Source organism: Oncorhynchus gorbuscha, linkage group LG10, assembly GCF_021184085.1.
Source record: "Oncorhynchus gorbuscha isolate QuinsamMale2020 ecotype Even-year linkage group LG10, OgorEven_v1.0, whole genome shotgun sequence".
In the NCBI taxonomy this organism is placed as follows: domain Eukaryota; kingdom Metazoa; phylum Chordata; class Actinopteri; order Salmoniformes; family Salmonidae; genus Oncorhynchus; species Oncorhynchus gorbuscha.
The window spans coordinates 49,012,569-49,024,802 of NC_060182.1; positions in this window are offsets into that span (position 1 = coordinate 49,012,569).

Here is a 12,234-nt window from a genome sequence, read left to right on the forward strand (position 1 = left end):
ATGGTGATAGTATTTTCCTTTTAGAGACTGTAATACATGGTGTCCAGGTCAGGATAACCAAAACATTTCATTATTAAAGACTATCAGAAAGAATGTTGGTACTTTTTGATCCAAAGCCATGAATGAGTAAATCACTCAGCTTTATGTTGGTGCTGAGGCTATATGACTGCAATCATCTTCAGTGTTTAGCAGACATCACTTATATCACTTCAGCAGTCAACACATATATCTTAAGAATATCATGGAATATAATTGAACATTTTAGTTTGTCTTAGAATAAAAACCTTAGTATAACAACAGTTACAGCTTCTTCTGACCAAGGAGTAACAAAAAAATAAGTGTATTTTTTCTGGGTGTGTGTGCAGGACAGAGGAATAGCCATTCTTACACTATTGTTCTAAATTCAATCCCTCTCATCATTCAGTTCATTGAAATTCAGTTTTGAAGTCGTACACAATGATCAATTTCTATTTGGTTTATATCGCCCGTTCATTGACAGCATTTCATTCAGGTAGAGACACATTAGCGCCAACTCCCCCTTGCGCTGGCCTGGAGCAATGAAACAGTGACGCAGGGTAACGTACTAAACTACAAATTAACTCTAAGTAGCACAGCATAATCTCAAAACTTTTAGTTGAGGAACCACTGTGTGTGAGTGTAAGATTGTTCTTAGTATTTGTGATGTGCTCGTGCACTTACTTTTGTTGTTTGTATTTATAGTTTACCATTATATTATAATTTCGTTTTAGTTGAGATGGCATCGACTGGGATGATGGAATTGGTGCTGACGAGAGTGTTGCTGATAAGACCTGGTGTTCCACAAAGGAATCACAGGTGACTGAAGATTCTGATTAAGAGGAGTCTGACGAGTTTGAAGATTCTGATGAAGAGGAGTCTGACAAGTTTGAATATTCTGGGGACAGCAGCTTGGACGAACAACACATTCCTTCCCTTTGTGTGAAGTATGTTTATCATTCTATGGATTTAGACATGTATACATTTTTTAACTTCTGTACCGTTTTTGAAAATAGTTTATCCACATATTTTTCCATGTGTTAAAACAGAAGGGGTGGATCTCTCCATCCACAGACACTCCTCCATCCACAGACACACCTCCATCCACAGACGCTCCTCCATCCAGACGCTCCTCCATCCACAGACGCTCCTCCATCCACAGACGCTCCTCCATCCACAGATGCTCCTCCATCCACAGACGCTCCTTCATCCACAGACGCTCCTCCTTCCAGGCGCTCCTCCATCTACAGACGCTCCTCCACCCACATACGCTACTCCACCCACAGACGCTCCTCCATCCACAGACGCACCTCCATCCACAGACTCACCTCCATCCACAGATGCTCCTCCATCCACAGATGCACCTCCATCCACAGACGCACCTCCATCCACAGACGCACCTCCATCCACAGACGCTCCTCCACCCAAAGATGCCCTCCATCCACAGTCGCTCCTCCATCCAGACGCACCTCCATCCACAGACACACCTCCATCTGCAGACACACCTCCATCCACAGATGCTCCTCCATCCACAGACACACCTGACCCACATCAACTGATTTGCGAGGATGACATCATGTCACTTATGAAGTCAGTTTAATACATCTGACACAACCATGGAACAGGTGAAGATTGCCATAGCCTTCCTCTCTTTGGTATCCACTTCAGTTTGAGAGGCACAGAAAGCATCATTGAATGGGTCAGTTAATCCAATCCTAACATGGGTTTGTTGTACTTCTCAACATGCATGCAATGAAGGATGTCACAGACTTGTATCTTTGAACTTCCTATGCTATTTAGACATTGGTTGGCATGCACCCAAGTAAGGATGCTTGCGCAAATGTGTTTGTTCAAAAAAAGCTGTAACTTGGTAATAGTATATATTTTTATGGTATATTTTGGATATAATAATATAATATTTTAGGTTATTTTTAGTATATATTTTTATCCAGGTTGTGTCTCAGAGTGAAAGCACTGCCAGCATTCAAAAGTGACCAAAACATCAGCCAGGAAGCATAGGAACTGAGAAGTGGTCTGTGGTACCCATCTGCAGTACCACTCCTTTATTGGGGGTGTCTTGCTATAATTTACACCTGTTGTCTATTCCATTTGCACAACAGCATGTGAAATTTATTGTCAATCAGTGTTGCTTCCTAAGTGGACAGTTTGATTTCACAGAAGTGTGATTGACTTGGAGTTACATTGTGTTGTTTAAGTGTTCCCTTTATTTTTTGAGCAGTGTACATTTAAACTCAGTTTTTCACAATTCCTGATATTTAATTCTAGTAAAAATGCCATGTCATAGGTCAGTTAGGATCACCACTTTTATTTTAAGAATGTGAAATGTCAGAATAATAGTAGAGAGAACGATTTATTTCCACTTTTATTTCTTTCATCACATTCCCAGTGGGTCAGAAGTTTACATACACTCAATTAGTATTTGGAAGCATTGCCTTTAATTTAGCATTGCCATCTATTTTGTGAAGTGCACCAGTCCCTCCTGCAGCAAAGCACTCCCACAACATGACACTGCCACCCACGTGCTTCATGGTTGGGATGGTGTTCTTCGGCTTGCATGCTTCCCCCTTTTTCCTCCAAACATAACGATAGTCATTATGGCCAAATAATTCTATTTTTGTTTCATCAGACCAGAGAACATTTCTCCAAAAGTATGATCTTTGTCCCCATGTGCAGTTGCAAACCGTAGTCTGACTTTTTCATGGCCATTTTGGAGCAGTGGCTTCTTCCTTGCTGAGCGGCCTTTCAGGTTATGTCTATATAGGACTGGTCCCATGGTGTTTGTACTTGGGTACTATTGTTTGTACAGGTGAACATGGTACCTTCAGGCGTTTGGAAATTGCTCTCATGGAAGAACCAGACTTGTGGAGGTCTACTTTTTTTCTGAGGGCTTAGCTAATTTCTTTTGATTTTCCCATGATGTCAAGCAAAGAGGCACTGAGTTTGAAGGTATACCTTGAAATACATCCACAGGTACACCTCCAATTAACTCAAATGATGTCAATTAGCCTATCAGAAGATTCTAAAGCCATTACATTTTTTATGGAATTTTCCAAGTTGTTTAAAGGCACAGTCAACTTAGTGTATGTAAACTTCTGACCCACTGGAATTGTGATAAAGTGAATAATAAGTGAAATAATCTGTCTGTAAACAATTGATGGAAAATTACTTGTGTCATGAACAAAGTGGATGTCCTAACAAACTTCCCAAAACTATATATATACACACACACATATATATATATATATATATATATATATATATACACACACACACACATATATATATATATATACACAAAAATTGACCTGATGTAAATTCTATTGATTGGACATGATTTGGAAAGGACCATACCTGTCTATACAAGGTCCCACAGGTGACTGTGCATGTCAGAGCAAAACCAAGCAATGAGGTTGAAGGAATTGTCCGTAGAGCTCCGAGACAGGATTGTGTCGACTGACTCACACTTCTGGGGAAGGGTACCAAAACATTTCTGCAGAATTGAACACAGAACACAGTGTCCTCCATAATTCTTAAATGGAAAAAGTTTGGAACCACCAAGACTCTTTCTAGAGTTGGCACCTAAATGTCTCAAGATTCTTTTGTCTGACGAAACCAAGTTTGAACTTTTTGACCTGAATGCCAAGCGTCACATCTGGAGAAAACCTGGCACAATCCCCACGGTCAAGCATGGTGGTGGCAGAATCATGCTGTGGGGATGTTTTTCAGCTGCAGAGACTAGTCAGGAATGAGGGAAAGATGAACGGAGCATTGTCAGGGGGGGTCCTTGATGAAAACCTGCCCCAGAGCACCTAGGACCTCAGACTGGGGCCAAGGTTCACCTTCCAACAGGACAACGACCCTAAGCACACAGCCAAGACAACGTAGGAGTGGCTTCAGGACAAGTCTCTGAACGTCCTTGAGTGGCTCAGCCAGAGCCCGGACTTGAACCCGGTCGAACATCTCTGGAGAGACCTGAAAATAGCTGTGCAGCAACGCTTCCCATCCAACCTGACAGAGCTTGAGAGGATTTGCAGAGAAGAATGGGAGAAACTCCCCAAATACAGGTGTGCCAAGCTTGTAGCATCATACCCAAGAAGACCTGAGGCTGTAATTGCTGACAAAGGTTCTTCAACAAGGTAATGAGTAAAGGGTCTGAAAACTTATGTAAACGTGATATTTAAAACATTTTATAAAGATGCAAACATTTCTGAAAACCAGTTTTATTGGGTATTGTGCGTAGATTGATGGGGAAAAACAATTTAATCCATTTCATAATGAGGCTGTAACGTAACAAAATCTGTAAAAAGTCAAGGGGTCGGAATACTTTCCGAATGTACTGTATATTGCTCATTGAACCATAGACCAAATATTTGTACTTATAAACCCTGTCCATACAGAATAAAATGGTATTATCAGTAATTTCTTCTCTGAAAAGAACAAGACATCGTCACTGACAAATTAAAATCCCAATCAATCGACCATCTTTCAAAATCCACGATAGCTTGTTAAATAGATTTGATCACGATACCTTCCTCCCCTCTACGAATTAAATCCTGCGAACAGGAGACAAGGGGGAGTCAGACATGGTTTTAACTCTAGACACAGAAAAGGTAGGAAAAATATGGAGGGTACGGGCAACAGAGGACGAACAGCAGAGGGGCTAATAATCTTGGAGCTGGGGGGAAAGGTCTCAGTTTCCGGGGTTGTAGCCGAGGCACTATAGCGGGTTGCCAGCGCCTCAGGCTTGACCTTCTTGGATACTGGTTGGTGCTGCGGAAACAAAGTGGTCCGGGTCTTACTGAAACCCTCCCGGAGTTCCTGGTACTCTGCGGAGCTGGCGGAAAGGTCCGGGGAAATTTCCAAGCCCCCAGGAAGATGTCCTGGGGCAGGCAGAGCTGACTTCAGGCAATGAGTGTGGCAGGACGGGCTCCAGCCCACGATGGCACCAGTAGCCCCATCAATGGAGGGATTGTAGCGCTGGAGCCAAGAGAATCCCAGTACCACAGGAACCTGCGGAGACTCAACCAGCAGGAATTGGATTGTCTCACTGTGGTTCCCCGACACTCGTAGGTTGACGGGGGTGGTCTGGTGGGTGACCCGACCTATAGAGCGCCCATCCAGTGCTCTAACACCCATGGGAATGGAGAGGGGTAGAGTGGGGATGCCCAGCTCGGATGCCAGGATAACTTCCATGAAACTCACATTGCCCCCGAGTTGATGAGTACCTGGAGAGATTTGGACTGGTTTCCCCACCACAGGATGGCACAGAGAGGGGGGCGAGCAAGGGGAGCCGAAAAATTATCTTTAAGGCCTACCAGAGTACTCACTCCAACAAATGAGCCAGGTCTCTTGAAGGGACATATAGACACATAATTACTGGCAGTACCGCAATACAAACAACTCTATGTCATGTATTGTCATGTATTGTCATGTCTTGTCCCTGTGCTTTCTCTTCTCTTCGTTTCCCCCTGCTGTCGTATTAGGTTTCTTTCTCTCTCTCTACCCCTCTCTCTCTCTATCGTTCCGTTCCTGCTCCCAGCTGTTCCTCATTCTCCTAACAACCTCGTTTACTCTCTCACACCTGTCCCCTATTTTGCCCTCTGATTAGGTCCCTATTTCTCTCTCGGTTTCTGCCTCTGTCCTTGTCCGATTCTTGTTTGCTGTTTGCTGTTTGCTGTTTGCTGTTTGCTGTGTCCTTGTTCCGTCCTGTCGTGTTTTGCCTTTTCATCAGATGCTGCGTGTGAGCAGGTGTCTCTGTCCGCTACAGCCCGCGCCTACCCGAAGGGACCTGCAGTCTGTTGCCGCTTATCCTGCAATTCTCCTCAACAAATAAGAGGATTTATGTTTTCCCTGTTTGGACATTTCCTGTAAAGGATTGAGGATTATGTTTTCTCTGTTTGGACTTTAATAAACTCAGTTTCTGTTAAGTCACTTTTGGGTCCTCACTCAACTGCATAACAGAAGAATCCGACCAAGAATGGACCCAGCGACTACGGATCCTCGCTACTCAGCCGTCGAGGTCCAGGGAGCGATGCTCGGCAGACACGAGCAGGAATTGTCTGCTGCTCGGCATGCCGTTGAGACCCTGGCCGCTCAGGTCTCCGACCTCTCAAAACAGTTTCACAATCTCCGTCTCGATCCACCAGCTACTTCCTGGGCTTCCGAGTCTCCGGAGCCCAGAATTAATAACCCACCGTGTTACTCTGGGCAGCCCACTGAATGCCGCTCGTTTCTCACCCAGTGTGATATTGTGTTCTCTCTCCAGCCCAACACATACTCAAGGGGTAGAGCTCGTATCGCCTACGTTATATCTCTCCATACTGGACGGGCTCGTGAGTGGGGCACGGCAATCTGGGAGGCAAGGGCTGAGTGTACTAACGAGTATCAGAACTTTAAAGAGGAGATGATACGGGTTTTTGATCGTTCAGTTTTTGGGAAAGAGGCTTCCAGGGCCCTGGCTTCCCTATGTCAAGGTGATCGATCCATAACGGATTACTCTATAGAGTTTCGCACTCTTGCTGCCTCCAGTGACTGGAACGAGCCGGCGTTGCTCGCTCGTTTTCTGGAGGGTCTCCACGCTGAGGTTAAGGATGAGATTCTCTGCCGGGAGGTTCCTTCCAGCGTGGATTCTAGGATTGAACTCGCCATCCGCATAGAATGACGGGTAGATCTTCGTCACCGAGCTTGTGGAAGAGAGCTCGCGTTAACAGTGTCCCCCCTCTCCGCATCACTACCATCTCCCCCCACTGGCTCAGGTGTTGAGCCCATGCAGCTGGGGGGTATTCGCATCTCGACTAAGGAGAGGGAACGGAGAATCACCAACCGCCTCTGTCTCTATTGCGGTTCCGCTGGACATTTTGTCATTTCATGTCCAGTAAAAGCCAGAGCTCATCAGTAAGTGGAGGGCTACTGGTGAGCGCTACTACTCAGGTCTCTCCGTCAAGATCCTGAATTACCTTGTCGGTCCATCTACGCTGGACCGGTTCGGCAGCTTCCTGCAGTGCCTTGATAGACTCTGGGGCTGAGGGCTGTTTTATGGATGAAGCCTGGGCTCAGGAACATGACATTCCTCTCAGACAGTTAGGGGAGCCCACGGCCATGTTCGCCTTGGATGGTAGTCCTCTCTCCAGTATAGTATGTGAAACACTACCTTTAACCCTCACAGTTTCTGGTAACCATAGTGAAACCATTTCTTTTTTGATTTTTCGTTCACCTTTTACACCTGTTGTTTTGGGTCATCCCTGGCTAGTGTGTCATAATCCTTCTATTAATTGGTCTAGTAATTCTATCCTATCCTGGAACGTTTCTTGTCATGTGAAATGTTTAATGTCTGCTATCCCTCCTGTTTCTTCTGCCCCCTCTTCACAGGAGGAGCCTGGTGATTTGACAGGGGTGCCGGAGGAATATCATGATCTGCGCACGGTCTTCAGTCGGTCCAGGGCCACCTCCCTTCCTCCTCACCGGTCATATGATTGTAGTATTGATCTCCTTCCGGGGACCACTCCCCCCCGGGGTAGACTATACTCTCAGTCGGCTCCCGAACGTAAGGCTCTCGAAGATTATCTGTCTGTTGCTCTCGACGCCGGTACCGTAGTGCCTTCTTCCTCTCCCGCCGGAGCGGGGTTTTTTTTTTGTTAAGAAAAAGGACGGTACCCTGCGCCCCTGCGTGGATTATCGAGGGCTGAATGACATAACGGTTAAGAATCGTTATCCGCTTCCCCTTATGTCGTCAGCCTTCGAGATTCTGCAGGGAGCCAGGTTCTTTACTAAGTTGGACCTTCGTAACGCTTACCATCTCGTGCGCATCAGGGAGGGGGACGAGTGGAAAACGGCATTTAACACTCCGTTAGGGCATTTTGAATACCGGGTTCTGCCGTTCGGTCTCGCTAATGCTCCAGCTGTCTTTCAGGCATTAGTGAATGATGTACTGAGAGATATGCTGAACATCTTTGTTTTCGTTTACCTTGACGATATCCTGATTTTTTCACCGTCACTCCAGATTCATGTTCAGCACGTTCGACGTGTTCTCCAGCGCCTTTTAGAGAATTGTCTTTATGTGAAGGCTGAGAAGTGCGCTTTTCATGTCTCCTCCGTCACATTTCTCGGTTCTGTTATTTCCGCTGAAGGCATTCAGATGGATCCCGCTAAGGTCCATGCTGTCAGCGATTGGCCCGTCCCTAAGTCACGTGTCGAGCTGCAGCGCTTTCTCGGTTTCGCGAATTTCTATCGGCGTTTCATTCGTAATTTCGGTCAAGTGGCAGCCCCTCTCACAGCCCTTACTTCTGTCAAGATGTGCTTTAAGTGGTCCGTTTCCGCCCAGGGAGCTTTTGATCTCCTCAAGAAGCGTTTTACATCCGCTCCTATCCTTGTTACTCCTGACGTCACTAAACAATTAATTGTCGAGGTTGACACATCAGAGGTGGGCGTGGGAGCCATTCTGTCCCAGCGCTCCCATTCTGACGATAAGGTCCATCCTTGCGCGTATTTTTCTCATCGCCTGTCGACGTCGGAACGTAACTATGATGTGGGAAACCGCAAACTGCTCGCCATCCGCTTAGCCCTAGGCGAATGGCGACAGTGGTTGGAGGGGGCGACCGTTCCTTTTGTCGTTTGGACTGACCATGAGAACCTTGAGTACATCCGTTCTGCGAAACGACTCAATGCGCGTCAGGCTCGTTGGGCGTTGTTTTTAGCTCGTTTCGAGTTCGTGATTTCTTATCGTCCGGGCACTAAGAACACCAAGCCTGATGCTTTATCCTGTCTCTTCAGTTCTTCTGTAGCCTCTACCGACCCCGAGGGGATTCTCCCTGAGGGGCGTGTTGTCGGGTTGACTGTCTGGGGAATTGAGAGACAGGTAAAGCAAAAGCTCACTCACACTCCGTCGCCGCGCGCTTGTCCTAGTAACCTTCTTTTCGTTCCCGTTTCTACTCGTCTGGCCGTTCTTCAGTGGGCTCACTCTGCCAAGTTAGCTGGCCACCCCGTCGTTCGGGGTACGCTTGCTTCTATTCGCCAGCGTTTTTGGTGGCCTACTCAGGAGCGTGACACGCGCCGTTTCGTGGCTGCTTGTTCGGACTGCGCGCAGACTAAGTCAGGTAACTCTCCTCCTGCCGGTCGTCTCAGACCGCTTTCCATTCCCTCTCGACCATGGTCTCACATCGCCTTAGACTTTATTACCGGTCTGCCTTCGTCAGCGGGGAGGACTGTTATTCTAACGGTTGTCGATAGGTTCTCTAAGGCGGCTCATTTTATTCCCCTCGCTAAGCTTCCTTCCGCTAAAGAGACGGCACAAATCATCATTGAGAATGTGTTCAGAATTCATGGCCTTCCGTCAGACGCCGTTTCGGACAGAGGTCCGCAATTCACGTCTCAGTTTTGGAGGGAGTTTTGTCGTTTGATTGGGGCTTCCGTCAGTCTCTCTTCCGGTTTTCATCCCCAGTCTAACGGTCAAGCAGAACGGGCCAATCAGACTATTGGTCGCATCTTACGCAGTCTTTTCTTTCGAAACCCTGCGTCTTGGGCAGAACAGCTCCCCTGGGCTGAATACGCTCACAACTCGCTTCCTTCGTCTGCGACCGGGCTATCTCCTTTTCAGAGTAGCCTTGGGTACCAGCCCCCTCTGTTCTCGTCCCAGCTCGCCGAGTCCAGCGTTCCCTCCGCTCAGGCTTTTGTCCAACGTTGTGAGCGCACCTGGAAGAGGGTCAGGTCTGCACTTTGCCGTTATAGGGCGCAGACTGTGAGAGCCGCTAATAAGCGTAGGACTAAGAGTCCTAGGTATTGTCGCGGTCAGAGAGTATGGCTCTCCACTCGTAACCTTCCCCTTACGACAACTTCTCGCAAATTGACCCCGCGGTTCATTGGTCCATTCCGTATTTCTCAGGTCGTTAATCCTGTCGCAGTGCGACTTCTTCCGCGACATCTTCGTCGCGTCCACCCAGTCTTCCATGTCTCCTGTGTCAAGCCTTTTCTTCGCGCCCCCGTTCGTCTCCCCCCCACCTCCGTCCTTGTCGAGGGCGCACCTATCTACAGGGTCCGGAAGATTATGGACATGTGTTCTCGGGGACGTGGTCACCAGTACTTAGTGGATTGGGAGGGGTACTGTCCTGAGGAGAGGAGTTGGGTTCCATCTCGGGACGTGCTGGACCGTTCGCTGATCGATGATTTCCTCCGTTGCCGCCAGGTTTCCTCCTCGAGTGCGCCAGGAGGCGCTCGGTGAGTGGGGGGGTACTGTCATGTATTGTCATGTATTGTCATGTCTTGTCCCTGTGCTTTCTCTTCTCTTCGTTTCCCCCTGCTGTCGTATTAGGTTTCTTTCTCTCTCTCTATCCCTCTAATAAATAATAAACTCAGTTAATAATAAACTAATAATAAACTAATAAACTCAGTTTCTGTTAAGTCGCTTTTGGGTACTCACTCACCTGCATAACACTCTAGGTCTCAAGTCTGCGTACAGGTGAGGCTGGAGACAGCCTAGCCATGCCGAGCTGCATCGGCTCGGGAAGAGGTGAATTGGCAGTCTCCAGAGGCTTTTGGAGGGACTCTGGTAAGCTCGGATCCTCTTGGGGACGTAGACGACGGGGACTTCCGGAGTTCATCACATGCAAGATGGGATTCCTGAGTGAGCAATTGGGACCATATTCGCACCTTTTCTCCATCCCACGTTACCACCACCATACCACAATATTACACCACTACATATATACAATACTAAATGTATAATACCACCATACCACAATATTACACCACTACATATCTACAATACTAAATGTATAATACCACTATACCACAATATTACACCACTACAATACTAAATGTATAATACCACTATACCACAATATTACACCACTACAATACTAAATGTATAATACCACCATACCACAATATTACACCACTACATATCTACAATACTAAATGTATAATACCACCACACCACAATATTACACACCTGCATATCTACAATACTAAATGTATAATACCAACACACCACAATATTACACACCTGCATATCTACAATATTAAATGTATAATACCACAATATTACACCACTACATATCAACAATACTAAATGTATAATACCACTATACCACAATATTTCACCGATAATTATCTACAATACTATATGTAAAAAACCACCATTCCACAATATTACAACACTAGATATATACAATACTAAATGTGTAATACCTCTATACCACAATATTACACCATTACAATTATAAATGTATAAAACCACCATACCACAATATTACACCTCTCCATATCTACAATAATACATGTATAATACCTCTACGCCACAATATTACACCACTACAATACTAAATGTATTACATTTACATTACATTTAAGTCATTTCGCAGACGCTCTTATCCAGAGCGACTTACAAATTGGTGCATTCACCTTATTACTTATTACACCACTATACCACAATATTACACCACTACAAATCTACAATACTAAATGTATAATACCACCGAACCACAATATTACACCAATACACATCCACAGTACTAAATGTATAATACCACCATACCACAATATTACACCACGACATATCAGCAATACTACATGTATAATACTACAATATTACACCACTACATATCTACAATACTACATGTATAATACCATCACACCACAATATTTTTCCACTACAATAATACATGTATATTACCACCATATGGTTATTAATACCATATGGGGGCGGCAGGGTAGCCTAGTCGTTAGAGCGTTGGACTAGTAACCGAAAGGTTGCAAGTTCAAATCCCCAAGCTGACAAGGTACAAATCTGTCGTTCTGCCCCTGAACAGGCAGTTAACCCACTGTTCCTAGGCCGTCATTGAAAATAAGAATTTGTTCTTAACTGTCTTAACTAGTAAAATAAAGGTATAATAAAATACAAAATAAATAAATATCACAATATTACACCATTACACCACTATAATACACACAGTATAGTATCACCCCAACACAATATTACACTACTACACATCTACAATACTAAATGTATAATACCACCATACCACAATATTACACCACTCCATATCTACAATAATAAATGTATAATAAAACCATACCACAATATTACACCACTACATATCAACAATACTAAATGTATAATACCACAATATTACACTACTACATATCTACAATACTAAATGTATAATACCACAATATTACACCACTACATATCTACAATACTACATG